This window comes from Rhinoderma darwinii, chromosome 3 (assembly GCF_050947455.1).
Source record: "Rhinoderma darwinii isolate aRhiDar2 chromosome 3, aRhiDar2.hap1, whole genome shotgun sequence".
NCBI lineage: Eukaryota > Metazoa > Chordata > Amphibia > Anura > Rhinodermatidae > Rhinoderma > Rhinoderma darwinii.
In genome coordinates, this window is record NC_134689.1 from 137,910,559 (window position 1) to 137,930,619 (window position 20,061).

Consider the following 20,061-nt stretch of genomic DNA (forward strand, 5'->3'; position numbering starts at 1 on the left):
CCGGTTAATATTTTCTGAGGTATTTGTGGCACAAACTGGGCACAACATATAGTGCACTAAAATGGCACATCAGTCGAAAATTGTAATTTTCACTTTGCACCATCCGCTGCGTATGAAACCTTTCGCGCACTATGACTTAATAGAATGTCGTGGTGTGGGGGGTGATGTATGGAGCGTCACACGCACTGAGCCCGCGCCATACGCTGCGGGTGTCAGCTGTGTATTACAGCGGACACCCGGGACTAACGGACAGAAACAGCGATCGCGCTGTTACAGGAGCATGTAAAAATGACAATATACTGTAATACATTAGTATTGTAGTGTATTCTACCAGTGATCTAATGATTGCTGGTTCAACTCTCCTATGGGGACTAATAAAATGTGTAAAAAACAAAATAAATAGTTATTATTAGTGGAAAAAATGTAATAAATATTTAAAGTCCAAAAAAAAACCTTTTCACATTTTTTTCTCTAAAGTAATGTCAAAAAAAAAAAAAAAATACACAAAATTGGTATCGCTGTGTCTGTAAAAGTCCAAACTATTACAATATACCATTATTTAACTCGCACGGTGAACGCCGTGAAAAGTAAAGAATTTAAAACTGCAAAATCGCAGTTTTTTTTGGTCACCTTGACAAAATATGTAATAAAAAGTGCTAAAAAAGTTGTATGTACCAATAAAAACTACTGCTCGTCCCACAAAAAATAAGCCATCACACCGCTCTATTGACGAAAAAATAAAAAAAGTTATGGCTCTCGGAAAGCGGGGAGGGAAAAATTAAAAAGAAAAAGCAAAACATGGATCAGTCCGGAAAAGGTTAATTACTTTCTAATGAAAAAGCATTTATGACCACATGTGGGGTATTAACCGTACTCGGGAGAAATTGCTTTACAAATGTTGGGGTGCTTTTTCTCCTTTATTCTTTATGAAATTGAAAAAATTCAACATTTTAGTGGAAATAATGTTGATATTAATTTTCACGGCCTAATTCTAATAAATTCTGCAAAAGACATGTGGGGTCTAAATGCTCACTATACCCCTAGATAGATTCCTTCAGTGGTGTAGTTTCCCAAATGGGGTTACTTTTGGGGGGTTTCCACTGTTTTGGTCCCTCGGGGGCTTTGCAAATTCGACATGAAACCCAAAATCTATTCCAGCTAAATTTGAGCTCCAAAAGCCAAATCGCGCTCCTTCCCTTCTAAGCCCCGCTGTGGGTCCAAACAGCACTTTATTACCACATATGGTGTATTTACGTAATCGGGAGAAATTGTTTTACAAATGTTGGGGTGCTTTTTCTCCTTTATTCCTTGTAAAAATTAAAAATGTCTAAGTTCGTACAGAAAAAAAAGTAGATTTTTACCTTTACAGACTAATTCCAATGAATTCAGCAAAACAACTGTGGGGTCAAAATGCTAACTTTACCCCTAGAAAAATTCCTTGACGGGTGTAGTTTACAAAATGGGGTCACTTAAGGGGGGTTTCCACTGTTTTCATCCCTCCAGTGCATTGCAAGCACGACACGGCGCTGAAAACTATTCCAGCAAAATCAGAAATCCAAATGGCGCTCTTTCTCTTCTGAGCCCTGCTGTGGGTACAAACAGCAGTTTATTACCGCATATGGGGTACTGCTATAATCAGAAGAAATTGCTTTACATATGTTGGGGTGTTTTCTACTTTATTCCTTGTAAAAATTTTCATCCTCACATACTAATTCAAATAAATTTAGCAAAACACTGTGGGTTCAAAATGCTAACTATACCCCTAGATAAATTCCTTGAGGGGTGTATTTTCCAAAATGGGGTCACTTATGGGGGGTCTTTACTGTTTTGGCACCACAAAACCTATTCAAACCTGACATGGTGCCTAAAATATATTCTAAAAAAAAGGAGGCACCAAAATCCTCTAGGTGCTCCTTTGCTTCTGAGGCCGGTGTTTCAGTCCATTAGCACGCTAGGGCCTCATGTGGGATATTTCTAAAAACTGCAGAATCTGGGCAATAAGTATTGAGCTGCGTTTCTTGGGTAAAACCTTCTGTGGTACAGAAAAAAATGTATTACAAATGAATTTTGGCAAAAAAATGAAATTTGTAAATTTCACCTCTACTTTGCTTTAATTCCTGTGAAACGCCTAAAGGGTTAAAACACTTTCTGAATGCTGTTTTGAATACCTTGAGGGGTGCAGTTTTCAAAATGGGGTGATTTATGGGGACTTTCTAATATATAAGGCCCTCAAAGCCATTTCAGAACTGAAAAAATAGGCTTTTGAAATTTTCTTCAAAATATGAGAAATTGTTGGTAAAGTTCTGTTTCTAAGCCTAGTAACATCCTAGAAAAATAAAATAATGTTCAAAAAATGATGCAAACATAAAGTAGACATATGGGAAATGTTATAGAAAAAAGAAAAAAAATAAAAAAAAATGATCCAGGAATATAAATAGGCACTCTTGGGTTAAGTAAAATTAAATATAGTATTTTATTTTAGAATCCAGATAATACCGGCAAAATAAATTTTTACAACAACAAAAGTATATATTTTCATAAAAAGAACCTCCTGGCCAGGAAAAGAGACATACAATGGCACCCTTAATACATTGGAGATATTACCAAATGATTATACAGCGTACTATATATATACAGAATGGTTTTGAAAAGATAGAAAATTCCAAACGAAAAACCGCTGGGTAGTGTTCACACTTGCGGTTTTCAACCATATCTGTTATTTAAATCGCAAAATAGCCAGAGTTCCTATCAGGAGTAACTGGTAATGATGTTTTTTGAAAAGAATCTTTTTATACGCATATAACTCCAAAGATAGGAAGGTAGCCCCATGTATTAAGGGGATGTGGTTTACAGCGTGCTTTTTCCTCTCTTAAGTGGATCCTTAGTTCTAAGGAAGTCTTTTCACAGACCCTTGGGGTCAAATGTGTAGCCCTCGTGATCTTGAGCTTTAATGCAAGGCACTCTTATAATTTGTATAGGGTTTTTACCTTAAAAATCCAGCGAGTGCCGAGAAGCCAGTTGTAGGGGTAGTCAGCCCAAAGATGGAAAATAGTAGATCTCCACAGAAGCAAGGTTCGTCTGTATGGCCACACATTTAATTCAAAGCCTCCAAATCTCTACCATCACATCAAATGACGATCTCCTCCCTTGATCCATGCGGGTATTTCGCCACTGCACTCAGAGAGACACGGACCTGAGAGGACAGGATCACATGACGGCATCAAGGTGGATTAGGTACACTTCGAGAGACACAGACCCAACAGGGCAGGATCGCACGCTAGCAACCAGGTGAGTTGAAATTCCAGAGTAGGTTTCCTTCCACGTGGTATCTCCAACATTGGACAGGGATTCTCAGGGCAAGGCTTGGACGTCACTACCGGCCCTGTTAATTGGAACAGCTGACGCGTTTCATCCCTGAACGGGATTTCTTCAGAGCAGTTTGACAGGTGCCTTCTCCATAAAAATACCGAATATATCCTTTCAACACGACTTAGTGGATATATGAATTGCCTGTTTGATTGTAAAAATATTTATACTTGCTATCAAAATTGATTGTTTTATCTTACGAAAGATCGATATGCACTATCCATAACGTCTCTTCTAATTATCCCTATGAAACATTATGTCTATGACCACAGAACCAATGAATGAATTTGGGACACTATAAATACACTGTGTTTGGCAGCACCTGTCAAACTGCTCTGAAGAAATCCCGTTCAGGGATGAAACGCGTCAGCTGTTCCAATTAACAGGGCCGGTAGTGACGTCCAAGCCTTGCCCTGAGAATCCCTGTCCAATGTTGGAGATACCACGTGGAAGGAAACCTACTCTGGAATTTCAACTCACCTGGTTGCTAGTGTGCGATCCTGCCCTGTTGGGTCTGTGTCTCTCGAAGTGTACCTAATCCACCTTGATGCCGGCATGTGATCCTGTCCTCTCAGGTCCGTGTCTCTCTGAGTGCAGTGGCGAAATACCCGCATGGATCAAGGGAGGAGATCGTCATTTGATGTGATGGTAGAGATTTGGAGGCTTTGAATTAAATGTGTGGCCATACAGACGAACCTTGCTTCTGTGGAGATCTACTATTTTCCATCTTTGGGCTGACTACCCCTACAACTGGCTTCTCGGCACTCGCTGGATTTTTAAGGTAAAAACCCTATACAAATTATAAGAGTGCCTTGCATTAAAGCTCAAGATCACGAGGGCTACACATTTGACCCCAAGGGTCTGTGAAAAGACTTCCTTAGAACTAAGGATCCACTTAAGAGAGGAAAAAGCACGCTGTAAACCACATCCCCTTAATACATGGGGCTACCTTCCTATCTTTGGAGTTATATGCGTATAAAAAGATTCTTTTCAAAAAACATCATTACCAGTTACTCCTGATAGGAACTCTGGCTATTTTGCGATTTAAATAACAGATATGGTTGAAAACCGCAAGTGTGAACACTACCCAGCGGTTTTTCGTTTGGAATTTTCTATCTTTTCAAAACCATTCTGTATATATATAGTACGCTGTATAATCATTTGGTAATATCTCCAATGTATTAAGGGTGCCATTGTATGTCTCTTTTCCTGGCCAGGAGGTTCTTTTTATGAAAATATATACTTTTGTTGTTGTAAAAATTTATTTTGCCGGTATTATCTGGATTCTAAAATAAAATACTATATTTAATTTTACTTAACCCAAGAGTGCCTATTTATATTCCTGGATCATTTTTTTTTTTTTTTTTTTTCTTTTTTCTATAATCTTTATCAGGAATGGCACCGTGCTATATTATATTGCAATTTTGGGTTTGTTAGGTATGGTTTGGTTATAACCACATCTTTTTTCTTTACAATATGGGAAATGTTAACTAGTAAGTATTTTGTGTGGTATTACTATCTGTTTTACAAGTAGATACATTTAAATTTAGAAACATGCACATTTTTTAAATTTTCTCTAAATCTTGGTGTTTTTTTACAAATAAATATTGAATTTATCGGCCAAATTTTTTCACTAACATAAAGTACAATATGTCACAAGAAAACATTCTAAGAATCACTTGGATAGGTAAAAGCATTCCAGAGTTATTACCACATAAAGTGACACGTCAGATTTGAAAAGTCGGCTTCGTCCTGAAGGCCAAAACAGCCTCAGTCCTGAAGCAGTTAAAAGCAATATTTTTTTACTTTGAATTGGAGTGCTGCCTATTTTTGGACATATATTGGAAGATTTTGAATCTTGATCGGGTTCCTAAGGCGTGCACCCATCCATATTCTAAGCTGGTGCTGCTGGACGGTGGACTTATTATACATAATAGATATTAACCCCTTCCCGCTATTGGGCGTGACTGTACATCCTGATTTACAGTGCATTCCCGAAATAGGGAGTACAGTCACGTCCTGTAGATGAAGCGGGCACAGGAGCTGTGCGCGCTTTATCTTCAGCGGGTGTCAGCTGTAATATACAGCTGACATCCCGCTGCAACGGTGGCGATGGCAGTTACCGCCGATCGCCGCCTTTTAACCCCTTCAATGCGGCTGTCAATGGCGTCTGCCGCATTTATAGTGGTTGACAGAGGGAGAGGGCTCCCTCTTTACTCCACCGAAAAATAAACATATAAAATTTTTAACTAATAAAAACAATAATCGCCCTGTTTCCCTGATGTCCTTTATAATTAGAAAAAAAATTGAAAACATTAAAAAAAACATACATAATAAGTATCGCCGTGTTCGGAACGGCATGAACTATAAAAATATCACATTATTTTTACCCCCCAGTGGACACCGTAAAAAAAACAAAAAAAAACCATTACAGCATTTATTTTTTGGTGATCTTGTCTCAAAAATTTTTTAATAAAAAGTTGCAAGTAACCCAGAATGGTACCAATAAATAACACATTATAACTCTCAAAAAGCAATGATGCTAAATGAAGGACCAGACAATTTTTTTAGGTCCAGTTGTTTTTTTACTAAATACCCCACATCGTCATTTGCTAAACCCCACACGTGAACCCCGTAGATGAGGAAAGTAGTGAAGAAGTCAAAGATTAGGCAATAGAGGAGCACAGACATTTTGTCTAATACCCAATAAACTCAGCCTGTGCATAAAGGATTGGTTCAAAGCATACCTGTAACGTCCTTGGTCACGGACCACGAACTCCTTCCATCCAGTCGACGCCCTGTTCCACAATGACCACCAGGGTGTGCTCGCGAGCTCAGTCCAGACTTAAGAAGCCAAGGCGCACACAGGTGGGAGATTGAGCTGATTGCTTCCAGAGCACCCTGGGCTATAAGAAGGGGCCAGCCCCTTCCTCTCATGCCTGAGCGTCGTTGTCATACCCAAAGTTTGTCTATGCAAATGGTCTCCTAGTGTCTTCCAATTCCCAGTGTTTCCTGTACCTGTATCCTGTATCCCGTGCTATCCTGGTCAAGTGCCGTGCTGAGCTGTAGTCATGCTGTGCTGAATACCACGCCTGTCCTGCTACACCACGCCTGACGTCTGCCTGCTGCTTAGTGCCAGCCGAGCCTGCCTTGCTACTGTCCGAGCTGCCACAGGTACCCTATATGACCTATAGACTTACCTGCGCCCTGTGTGCCAGCTGCCATACCGCCAAGGCGATACGGCACAGTGGGTCCACGTACGCAACATGACAATACCACACCAATCCATGGATTATTACTTTTATTATTCAGTCACCCCATTATTACATCATCCTATTATACCCTGATGTACTCCGCCCAGCTTACATATGCCCCCACATTATAAACTGAAATACCAGTAAAACACCAAGCAAAATCTATGCTATAAAAGCCAAATGGTGGTCCAACTGAGACTGACAGTATGCCCAAACGGAAATTTATGACCACATATGGGGTATTACTGTATTATGGAGAACCCGCTTAACAATTTATGGGGTGTGTGATTCTGGTGGTACAAGCTGGGCACAACACATTTGGCACTGAAATGGCATATCTGTGGAAAATGGAAATTTTCAATCTGCAACATCTTTTGTGTAATAATTTTTTCAAAACAATTGTGGGGTCAAAATGCTCACTACACTTCTAGATGAATTCCTTGTGGGATCTAGGTTCCAAAATGGGGTAATTTTTCGGGGGTTTCACTGTACTGGTACTATAGCTCAATGCAACATGGTGTCAAAAAACGAATCTTGTATAATCTCTGTAAAGGATTTGCCTGACACAGCTTCTGTGTTGACGCCCGTGGTTAATCAGCCTGCATCTGTTCCTAGGTCTGCTAGAGTGACTCGATCTGCTACCACTCAGGCTGGTAGGCTGAGGAGTGGGAGAACCTATCACAGACTGGCCAGACGTTCTAGCTCCCGCCCTTGGTATACTTATACCTTCATTTGCTGCTTGTCCTTTGCCTGTGATTCTCTTGTTTCCTGGCTCTGCTGTTCCTGCTATTACCATTGACCTCTGTTTCATATTGACCCTGGCTTGACTGACTATTCTCCTGCTCTGCTTTTGCTACCACGTACACTCCTGGTTTGACTCGGCTCATCCACCACTCTTGTTTTTCTCGGTGTAGATTAGGGCTCACCTGTCTGTCTCCCTACCCCGACATTACAATCTCCACTCCAAATACTAAATGCTGTTCCTTCCCTTTAGAACCTTGCTGTGTGCCCAAATAGCAGTTTATGACCACATGTGGGGTATTGCCTTTAGTCGGGAGAAAATGCTTCACAAATGTTGAGGTGCTTTTTTCCTATAGTCCTTGTGAAAATGCAACATTTTGGGCTAGAGCTGCATCTTTTCGGATTTTTTTTTAAATATTTTTATTTTCACATACCAATTCTAATAGATTCAGCAAAAACTTGTGGGTTCAAAATGCTCACTACACCCTTAGATTAATTCCTCAAGGTGCTTAGTTTACCAAATGGAGTCACATTTCAGGGGTTTTTACTGTACCGGTACCTCAGGGGCTCTGTAAATGCAATATGGCGCCCAGGAATCAATCCAGCAAAATCTGCGCCCCAAATGCCAAATGGTGCTCCTTCCCTTCGGAGTCCTGCCGTGTATCCAAACAGCAGCTTATGATCACATATGGGGTATTTGCCTACTCTGAAGAAGTTGCTTTACAAATATTAGGGTGCTTTTTCTTTTTTATTTGTTGAGAAAATGAAAGATTTTGAACTATATCTACGTCTTATTGAAAAAAAAATGTGATTTTTCATTTTCACTGCCCATTTCTAATAAAATCTATAAGACACCTATGGAGTCAAAATGCTCACAACACCCATAGATAAATTCATCAATGGGTGTAGTTTGCCAAATGGAGTCACTTTTGGGTAGTTTCCACTGTACTGGTACCTTAAAGGGCTTTGCAAAAGCGACATGGTGCAGAAAAAACATTCCAGGAAAATCTGCACTCCAAAAGCCAAATGGCGCGCCTTCCTTTCTGAGCACTAATGTGTATTCATACAGTAGTTTATTACCACATATGGGGTATTTACGTACTCTGGAGAAGATGCTTTATAAATTTTGGGGTGCTTTTTCTCCTTTATTTGATGAAAAAAATGAAACATTTTGAGATAAATCTACATCTAAGTGGAGAAATTTTTTTTTTTTATTTTCACTGTCCAATTCTAATAAAATCTATGGAACATGTGTGGTGTCAAAATGCTAACTACACCCCTAGATAAATTCCTTGTGGGGTGTAGTTTCCAAAATAAGGTATTTTTTGAGGCGTTTCCTTTGTTTTGGCATCACAAGACCTCTTCAAACCTGCGATGGTGCTTAACATACAATCTAATAAAATCAGTCCTTTAGCACACTAGGGTCACCTGTGGAATATTTCTAATAACTGCAGAATATGGGTAATAAATAGTGAGTTGTGGTGTTCTGGTAAAACCTTCCGTATTACAGAAAAACTGGATTCTAATTGAATTTCTGCAAAAAAAATAATTTATTTTTTAAATTTCACCTCCATATTGCTTTAATTCCTGTGAAACGCCTATAGGGTTAAGAAACTTTCTAAATGCTGTTTTGAATACTTTGAGGGGTGCAGTTTTTAAAATAGGGTGATTTATGGGGGTTTCCCAAAATATAGTCCCCTTAAAGCTACTTCAGAACTGAACTGGACAAATTGCTGCTAAACTTATAAGCCTTGTAACATTCTAGAAAAATAAAATGATTTTCAAAAAGTAGACATGGGAAATGTTAATTAGTAACTATTTTGTGTGGTATTACTATCTGTCTTACAAGCAGATACATTCAAATTTAGAAAAAAGCTATTTTGGAAATTTTTCTCCAAATTTTAGTGTTTTTCACAAATAAGCAATGAATTTATCGACTAAATTTTACCGCTGACATAAAGTACAATTTATCACAGAAAAACAATCTCAGAATCGCTTGGCTAGGTGAAAGCATTCCAAAGTTATTACCACATAAAGTGACACGTCACATTTTAAAAATGGGGCTCTGTCATTTAGTCCAAAAACTGGCTGCAACTGGAAGGGGTTTAATAGGATTTTCCAGGAATATTAAACATTGAGCACCATGTCCCCTTCAGTGTTTTAACCGGTTCCCGACCACCGGCTGTGTATCTATGTCCGGCGGTCGGAGTCCTTAAAACCCGCACCATAGACTATTTACAGCGCGGGTTTTAGCTTGCCGCCCAATCGATCGGGCAGCTGAATTTTGGGCTTCCGGCCATCAGTGACTGCCGGGGACCCTGAGAAAAGATAGAAGCAGCTTTCGCAGCTTCTATCTTTTCTGATCTCTTCTACACAGCGCTCAATGACTAGTCACATGATCGCAGGGTGCCATTAGTGGCAGCCTGCTGCTGGGTCTTACTAGACCCAGCACAGCCCTATTAGTGACAATAGTCACTAAAAGAGGGCTGATTTCCCCTGCAACAGGGGCCCCAGTTACAGTGGAAAAACATGGTGTAAAAGAAAAAATTAAATATATAAAGTCCCACAAAGGTCTTTTCTGACCTTTTTGAGGGACAGACCATAATAATAAAAAAGTGAAAGTAAAAAAAAGTGCAAAAAAATTCATAATAAATACACATAAAATACGCTGCCCAAAAAAAACGTCGCCCCCCCCCCCCAAATCATTGTAGTAATGCTAGCCTTGACCCAATTACCCTAATATTGTCATGTAATATATCAAAATTTATGGTAGAAAATGACGACCACAAATAACAGGTCTATTTTAGGGTACAACTATATTATTACCAGAAAAAAAATATCTAAAAAGTTAAAAAAGCTTATTTTTTACTATTGTTTTCAAACTTTAAGGCTAAAAATTAGTAAAATAGCAAAAAGGATGTGTATAAAAATGATATAAAAAGAAACCTGCATTGTCTCTGGAAAAAACGTTGCAAAAATCACATCGGTAGCCCAACATATAAAAAAAGTTGTTTAACTAACGCGTGCTAAAAATGGCTAAACGGTGTCTGCTCCTGAAGGCTCAAAATAGCCCGGACCTGAACCGGTTAAACAGACACAGCACTGCAGCTCTGTCCCAATCACTTCAATAAGCTTGTGCTGCAGTACAAGACACGGCCACCCAACAAATGAGTAGTCGTGTCTGTGTAAACAATGGTCCCGATCCCATCTATCAAACATTCATGGCCTATCATAAGACAACCCTTTGTCTAAAAACCGCCGCCCCATGATCAGCTGATCACCACACTGGGGGAAGTATTGTTCAGCTATACTTTCCCCCTGAATCCAACCAACCATATAATAAACGGACTGTCCGTGTCCACCAGAGAGGGAGCCGCTGTTACTTACTGTAGCCGCTCTCTGCTCTGCCTCATTCCTAGGGAGGGTGTCATCAACAATTCATATTTTAGTTAAAGCAAAATAAATGTTGTTTTCAAACTAAACATTCAATTAATAAGGAAAATAAAACTTACTTTCAAGAAGAAGCTTCATGTTTTTGCCTTGAAATAAGTCACGTAAGACATTATTGACTTGGCCATTAACTTCAAATAGGCGAACATTCACCCAGGCTGTAAACCCATTTATTCTTGTTTGTATAGACATTGCTTATTCATTGACTGGAAACTGTTCAATCCAAGTACACTAAAAACAAACAATTCAAATAAACAGTTTAATGGTTTTGATCCAATATTATTATAAAATACATTAAAGCAATAATAGCATATGTGTGTGTGTGTGTATATATATATATATATATATATATATATATACATATATATATATATATACACACACACACACACACACACACACACACACACACACACACACACACACACACAGGCCTGGCATCAGCACCTAGCGAACCCGGGTAAGCGCCGGGGCCCACTACCCTTCGGGGGGCCCAATCAGCCGCCAAGTGCTGACGCTGACGTCATGGCTCCTCCAGGAGTGGAATCAGAGCCAGAACCAGAGTGTTGCCGATGGGATTCTACTTCTAAAGTGAGACCCTGTCTAGGAGGGGGCCCGTGCAGCCCGCCGTCATGGCCCCCCATGCCCAGTGGCCGCGATAGCAGTCGCTATGGCTGCTACAGCGGTAGGGATGCTACATTCAATAGTATCTGCGTCCTTAGGACGCAGATACTATTGAACGCTATGGCAGAGCAGGGAGGTAGCTCCCTACTCTGCCATTTACTAGGCTACACACTCCCAGGCAGAGTGCTAGTAACGCTCTGCCCAGGACCTTTGCTCTGGGGTTGTACCTGACATCACTATACATATATGGACGGTGATGTCAGGGGCATCCCCAGGCTCAGAGTACCAGAGCAGAGCCTTTGCTAGTGCTCTGCCTGGGACTACAGCTCTCCTCCAGACATCACTATACATATATGGACAGTGATGTCAGGAGCAGGGCCGGAGTCCAGGCAGAGTGTTAATAGCGCTCTGCCCGGGACTATGGCTGTGGGGTTGCCCCTGACATCACTGTCCATATACGGCCTGTGAAGTCAGGGGCTCCTCATGAAGCAGATTCCCCGGCCAGAGCGTCGGCAATGCTCTGGTTGGGGATTCCACTCCTAGAGGGAGCACCAAAGGTGCTACCTACAGGGAGGGGGGCTGTGTGGCACTACCTGGGAGGGGGGCTGTGTGGCACTACCTGGGAGGGGGGCTGTGTGGCACTACCTGGGAGGGGGGCTGCATTGCACTACCTGGGAGGGGGCTGTGTGGCATTATCTACAGTGGGCACTAAATTTATGTGGGTACAAACTGGGGCCTAACTTCTTTGTGTGGGAATAAACAGGGCCCAACTTCTATATGGGGGCACAAAGTGACATTTTCTGCCATTTTACTGACACGGAGTCGTCCCCCCACATAAACCTGAAGCCGGCCCTGTGTATGTGTATATACATATATATATACTGTATATATACATGCAGACTTGATTTTCAGTTCCAAAGGTTCACCAGTATTCATGTGTCTTCATGATTAGAAATTGTAAATGTTTACCTGTCATTTGCATGTAAATCAATCATTATCCATTTTTATATGTACATCTTTTTGGTAACGTACTTTCTATGAAAAATAAAAATGTATATTTTAAAAAAAAATTACAGAGAACTCCTGTGAATAATGTGTTGCTCAAGTTGCCCTTCTTCTACTGTCTGTACATTATTAATAAAAGAGGACCGAGGAAGTGGTGTAACACACAACTACATAATGTGTAATACATAACTGTAGGATCTAACTACTAAGGGTTTATTTGTAGTCTGTAACCATGGAAACAAATAGGTCTGCGTAGGATTTGTAGATACCAAATGGAAAGCGGTATTTAATCAAAACATACAGTGCTTTTTTTCATTTTGTCCTTCGACAGCACACACAACAGAGTTAACAAACTCTCTTTCTCTAATAGGACAGAAGAAAATACACAATAATTAAACAATGAAAAACTTTGTATAATGGAAGCCCCATAAAAAAAACCTGGAGACAAAGACCAAACTTGTTATATTTACTTTTGTCCCTATTGGAAGAACCTTGGCTTCTGTCCCCACTGGCATAACGGGAGTGTTCTGGCCTCAGCTGTCCCCTAGCTTCCATCCGCTCTTGAAGTGTGTGGGGCAGTAGGTAGGGGTTTCTCTGTGCTACGTTCCTCTGGGGCTTCTGGTATCCACCAGCTGCTTGTAGGTATCTGCAGAACATCTGGTGTGATTTTCTTCTTGCGGCCATGTTGCTGTTTGTTGCATAGTGTAAATGTGCTATTTTGTCCCTAGCAAATTAATTTTGGTTCCAGGCAGCAGGGGGTCTTGAGCATGTGCGGGTCGGCTCATTACAATCTTATGCGCAGGATCTCAGTTTTTTCGCAGCACTACTGTTGGTTTAAATATTGCTTAGCAGCAAAAGGGATGCCGTCAGGTTTCTGTACAGAAGTCGCAGTTATCCAAGGCTTTAAAGGAGGTTAAGTCTTCTTATAAACACTCCAAGAAACAAGTTTCCAGACGACTTCATCCTTATTAGCCTCTGATGTACAGGTGCTTTCTGAGGGTGAAATTTACTAAAATTTTGATGCAGGTCTGCCTGATGACTACTATTTTCTGTGTAAGCATAAGTTGTCAACTCTTACTAAGGCTGTGATACAGTTAAATTTGACAATATCAAAAAGAGAATCTTCCAAAAATGGAAGCACTGTATGGATATGTTCACACGGCTTATTTTCGGTCGTAAACGGCCGAAAAACGACCAAAAAGTTTCCTCTTGATTCGCTTAAAATTAATTCTAGAGTGATGACTTCATCTACTGATGCCAAAGGTGCATGATTGCCCAAAGGGGTTTTCCGCACCTATAATCGAGAACAGGGTTTCCCGATCCCCGTTTTGCTAGGTGCGGCGGCTGGCCGCAGAATCCAGACGGAAGCTAGTGGAGAGGAGGTTGCTCAGGCACACCGTTCCCTCCATTCCAATGGGAATTATGGAAACCGCCAAACAGCGCTTACTCGGCTGTTTTCGCAACTCCCATTGAACAGAATAGTTGTTACGGAAACAGCCGAATATCGCTTGCTCGTCTGTTTCCGGAAATCAATTGAAGATAATGAAGGGAGCCGTGCGCATGTGCGACCCTCTCTCCACTAGTCCCCACTTGTATTTTGCGGTCAGAGGCCGCCGCACCAGGTGAAACGCGGGTCGGGAGACGGCGTTCTCAATATAGGCGCGGGTCCCAGAGTTGGGAGCTGCATCTATCAGACAATTATGGCATCTTCTGTAGATATGCCATAAATGTCTAAGTTGAGAAAACCCCTTTAAAGAAGGGTCAGGAGAAGTGCCATCCAAGAACCATTTTTGCATCTCCCATTTCAATTAGTTAGCTTGTTTGTGCCCTGGTTCGATAAAGCCCTTGAGTAAATATATTGGAGGGGCATTCCCTCAAGCTCCTTGGAAGCCCAGAATTAGACCATTTCAGGGGCAATTTTGGTCTCCGAAAAATAAAAACACTATGCAACAGGATAAGCAATGATGCTTTAGGCTTATAGTTGAATCTGCTTCCACCTCCTACTCTGGATTTCTAAAGAATCAAATTTCTGATGCCAAATCCCCAACACCCAAGGTAGACGCCAGGCAGGTTCAGCTCTCTAACGCCTGGCTCAAGATTATATCAGTCTCCTGGGTTCAGTCTTTGATTCTGAGGGGTTACTCTCTTGAACTCCGAAACGTCTCCAAATGTTTTCTTCGTCAATACAGGAAAGCCCTGGATTCTACAGCTCATAGACAAATTCGTCACCAAATGGGCATTAGAGAGAATTCCTTGCTATCAACAGGGTTCTGGCATTTACTCCAGGGTTAACGCAGTACCCAAAAAGGAGGGTTATTGGCGTCTTGTTATTGATTTCACTTTCCTAAACAAGTTAGTGGTCAGAAAGGGGTTCAAGATGGAATAAGATCATCATCTCAATCCTCCAGAAGGATACCTTTTTATCCATCAATGACATCAAATACCCTTATCTCCACCTGTCTATTCTTTGCTCTCATCTGTGTTTTCTTACGATGGCGGTGGCACAAAAGAACCCTGTAGTCCACTATCAGTTTACTTGCCTTCCTTCTGGTCTCTCCTCTGCACCTAGGGTGTTTACAAAAGTAGTTGTCTTTCTGGCAGCATTCCTCAGGCTTCAGGGACTTCAGGAAGTCTGACTTTCTCTTCCTTCAACATCAAAGGCCCTAAGGCTATGTTCACACGGAGTATTTTGCCGAGTTTTTAGATGCGGAAACCGCGTTGCAAAACTCAGCAAAAACGGCCCTAAAGGCCTTCCATTGATTTCAATGGGAGGCGTCGGCATCTTTTTCCCGCGAGAAGTAAAACTGCCTCGCGGGAAAAAGAAGCGACATGCCCTATCTTCGGGCGTTTCCGCCTCTGACCTCCCATTGACTTCAATGGGAGGCAGAGAAAGCGTATTTCGCGGTGTTTTATGACCGCGGCGCTCAATGGCTGCGGGCGAAAAACGGCGCGAAAATCAGCGTGCAGGGAGAGGAAAATCTGCCTCAAACTTCCAAACTGAATTTTGAGGCAGATATTCCTCCTGCAAAATACTCTGTGTGAACATAGCCTTAAAAGGGAAAGATAGCCTCAAAAGTATCCCTATCTAGATGGATTGAAAAATACTATTACTGAGTGTTATTCGATCCAAGGTTTATCCCCTGCTACGGAAATTACAGCTCATTCAACTCGTTCCACCTCTACATCTTGGGCGGAGTTGGCTCAGGTATCCTTTGATGATATCTGTAGGGTGGCCATATGCTCATCTTTTTTGTAAGTTTGCTAAGCATTACAAGCTGGACATCTATACCAACAAAGCAGCGGTGTTTGTCGGACTAGTGTTGAAAATGGAGTCGTTATAATCCCACTTTTTCTTTATTGCTGTTTATATCCTTTTTTGAGTGCTGCCAAAGGACGAAATGGAAAGTTCAAATTTACTTATTGAAACTTTCTTTTCCATGAGTCCCGAGGCAGCACAATATCCCTCCTTATTAAATTTATTGCTGCATACTTACACGTTTGGTCTTTGTCTTCAGAGGTTTTTACAGAGCTTCCATTATACTAATTGTTTAATTAATGTGTATTATCTTCTGTCCCAGTAGAGAAAGAGAGCTTGATGAACCTTTAATGTATGCTGCCTCTGGACTAATGGAAAGGAAAAATTTGGTTAGTAGAATTTAACTATTTTTTTATATAACTGGGTGGACTATGGTTCCAAAATTGTTGGGATTTGGTTACGACTATTCTATAGTTGTTTTACTAATCAAAAATTTTTTAATGAATCAAAAAGTGTTTTGAGGTTGCTAATAAATACAGCAATTATGTCAGGTACCAGAAGCAATTATAGTGGAATCGATAACCCATGCACAAACACTGTCTGTAAAGAAATAAACATGCCTTCATGCTGTCGAATACTGACACATTATACACTTAAAGGGGCATTCCAAACTCTTATGGCATATCCTGTGGATATGATATTGAATGTGTCATAGGTGTGGATCCCACCCATGTGGAGATCCCCTGACTCACATCCCAGCCCCAAATAGCTATTTTCGTACCGCCTATAGAACAAATTGTAGAGAGCCATACAAAAGTGGTACCACCTCTCCATTAATTCCCCACCTAGATTTAGTGGCCGTCTCACCAGGCTGGACGGGGTACCCCCTTTCTCCACATAGATGTTGGTTCCAGAGGTGGAATATACACCTATCACACAACCATGGCATATTCAAGTATATGTCATAAAAGTGTTAGTTAGGAATTCCCCTTTTATATCCAATTTATTATGAGCTTAGCAGTAGGACATTTTATAAAAAGTGGTTATTACCCAGATACTGCTGACGTCAGATCACTGGGAAGTATAAGAATGTACACATGAAAGCATTCAGCAACTTTCAGAATGATTAGTGTAAAACATAATGGCCAAACTATGTGAACTTCCAAACTTTGAGCATGGGTTAATTCTGGGAAAAGTGCAAAAGTATAACTGCTGCACTTGTAAAATTATGTGGTGATACCGTGTACAGCTAATGGAGTCTAGCGCTGAGTGTATCAGTGTATAATATAACAGATAATCGGAATCAGAGACCAAGTCGGATCTCAGTCTCCCAACATACATTACAATATTGAAAATACAACATAAGGGTATAGTGGTCCAACATAGTGTTAAGTAGGCGCTCATAATAATCTGCCCACTAAGTGTATGTGTACCTACCCCTTGACTGTACATATTTCTCATGTGAATAATAGGCACTTGTTGAATTTTATTTTAGAATCCAAAAAGGTCATGTACGAATGTAACTCTGCTATGTTCACTTAAAAAAAACTACTTCTTACCTTTAAAATCTATACTTAATGCATTTTTAAAAGAAAAAGGTTATAATGCTAATGTTAATATTTAATCCCACATCTAAGTCTGTAATGATGAATAGAACACATTTTATGAAAATGTTATCCACGATTTGATTTAATTATGTTATTGACAACACAAAAGTACACATTTTACCTTAAAAGACTCCAGAAAATCTACTTTCACTTCAAATCTCATTCTTTATTTGATGCTATGTTTTGTGTAGCTCCATGTCTCCACCCAGTGGGGATTCCAGGTTGACACGAAAAAGATCAAGTAAAATTTTTAAAATCTAGAAGTATTAACCGTAATTAGAACGGTTTTCTTCTGCCCTTGAAGATGTTTTATCTGTGTTCTGTTTTATCTGTGTTCTCTTGTGCAATGTGTTGCTATGGCTGCTTGTTTTCTGATACTATTGTTTTATACTTGGCTGCCAACCATAATAGTCAATGACAAACAAATAGTGATTAAATCTGTTGCCGTGGACATAGTGATTGTGAATACGTTTCCAACAATTGCTGCACACTCATATCTAGTCACGTATAAGTTACTGTGAAGAAAACTAGATTTAAAGGAGTATTCCAATCTCAGATATTTATGACTTCCTGATCGTCCTTGGAAGCACAACACATATGGGTTTTAGTCCCCTAGGTACAATCAAGCTGAGACAGGTTAATTAACAATAAGCATTAAGCAATTAACCAATTAAGGACTTCCCCTATAAGTATGTACCGGAAACAGAGCCCCAGCATATTTTTTCTCTCTCTCTTAGGTCAGTACGAAGACAGTACCCTATCCTAACAGAGGAAAAGATTATTCCGGGCTGCATACAGGGCTGCGCCTCTGTCCCTCAGCCGCGAATGTGTACCAAGATGGCGGTCAACCTGGTGGTCCTAACAGCTGAAAGGAATGTGTGGTCCCTTACTTGGACAACTGGCTAATAAAAGCATCATCAGAGTCACTTCTACAAGAACATCTCCAAACCACATTGGAGTTTCTTCACTTTCACGGGTTCCTGGTGAACTTCAGAATGTCACAGGTCTAACATCACAGAATCTGAAATTTCTAGGGTTCATGGTGAATTCCCAGTCGATGACAGTCAAATTGTCTCCAGAGAGGATTGCTGCAATCCGGGGTTCAATAGAACGCCTTATTTGCCATCCGAATAGATCGGTTCAAGGAGCTATGAAAATCGTAGGTCTAATGACCTCATCCATAGATGCGGTCCCCTGGGCCAAAGCCCGCATGAGATCATTACAGCTCGACATCCTCAGAGCCTGGGACAAAAATGTCAGAAATCTGGACACCCTCTTCAAAGTCTCCAACTTCACCTTTCAAGACCTCAGATGGTGGTTAATCCCAGACACTCTCCGGTCCGGCAAGTCTCTGGTTCCCCCACCATAGAAAGTCCTCACAACAGATGCCTCCTCCTGGTGCTGGGGTGCCCATGTAGATCACCTGTGGGTTCAGAACAGATGGAGTCAGAGGGAAGTGTCACTATCCTCCAACATGAAGGAACTCAGAGCAGTGAGATTGTCGCTAATGTCCTTTCAATCCCATCTGAGAAATACCCAAATCCTGATCCAGTCAGACAACCTAGCTACTGTTTTCTATATAAACAAGCAAGGAGGAACGAGGAGTGCCTCAATGTCAACCGAGTGCAGACGAATTATGAGTTGGGCAGAACAACAGTCATTGGGAATTTCAGCAGTTCACATCAAGGGTTCCTTGAACCACACTGCAAACTTCCTCAGCCGCAATATCCTCCATCCAGGGGAGTGGAGTCTCAACCCTCATGTTTTCAGCAGCTTAGCTGCCACATGGGGAATGCCAGATGTGGATGTGATGGCATCAGAAGAGAACAACAAAGTCCTCCGCTTCTGTTCTCTGTACCACACCTGCCATGCAGTAGAATTAGATGGCCTGTCTGTCAGTTGGGGAGGAAAATTCATCTACATTTTTCCTCCCCTCCCCTTAATACCCAGAGTATTGAAAAAAGTTTGGATGAGAAAACGGAAGCTAATGCTATCCTGCCATTTTGGCCCTGCAGTGCCTGGTTCTCCCTAGCATTGTCTCTCTTGAAGGGCAGGTTCCTGAAACTACCATTATCACCAGATCTCCTGTCCCAGAAAGGGGTGTTTGACCCGAACCCTCGCAGTGTACATCTCACGGCCTGGAAACTAACTGGGAGAACCTGACAGAAATGGGACTTTCATTAGAAGTTATTAATACATTGCTGTCAACTAGATGACCTTCAACAATCAAAGTATACAACAGAATTTGGACCATGTTTACCTCCTGGTGCTCTAAGAATTCAGCAAACTTAGTCTCTCTGAATACTATCCTATAATTTCTTCAGGATGCCTTCAATAAAGGTTTGAAGCTAAATACCCCAACGGTGCAGTTCACAGCAATTAATGCCCAATTGCAAAATAGTTTCTCCAACCAGCAGTTGGTAAAGACATTCTTCAAGGCTTTAAGAAACCTTAGCCCAGTCTCTCAGGTACCCTCTCCTTCCTGGGACCTTTCAATAGTGGTGTCAGCTCTAACAAAGCCACCGTTTGGACCCATACAAGAGTCATCCATCAGATTTCTCTCCTTTAAGGCCTTCTTCCTTGCAATCACGTTGGCCAGGCGCATAAGTGAGCTGCAGGCCCTTTCCTTCAAAGAACCATATTTGAGGGACCTGGGAGATTGTCTTCTACTACATACCATGCCTAGGATCTTGCCTAAAGTTTCTTCTTTTAGGAATATAAATCAAGCGATATTATTGCCAGTTCTCTTCCCTCATCC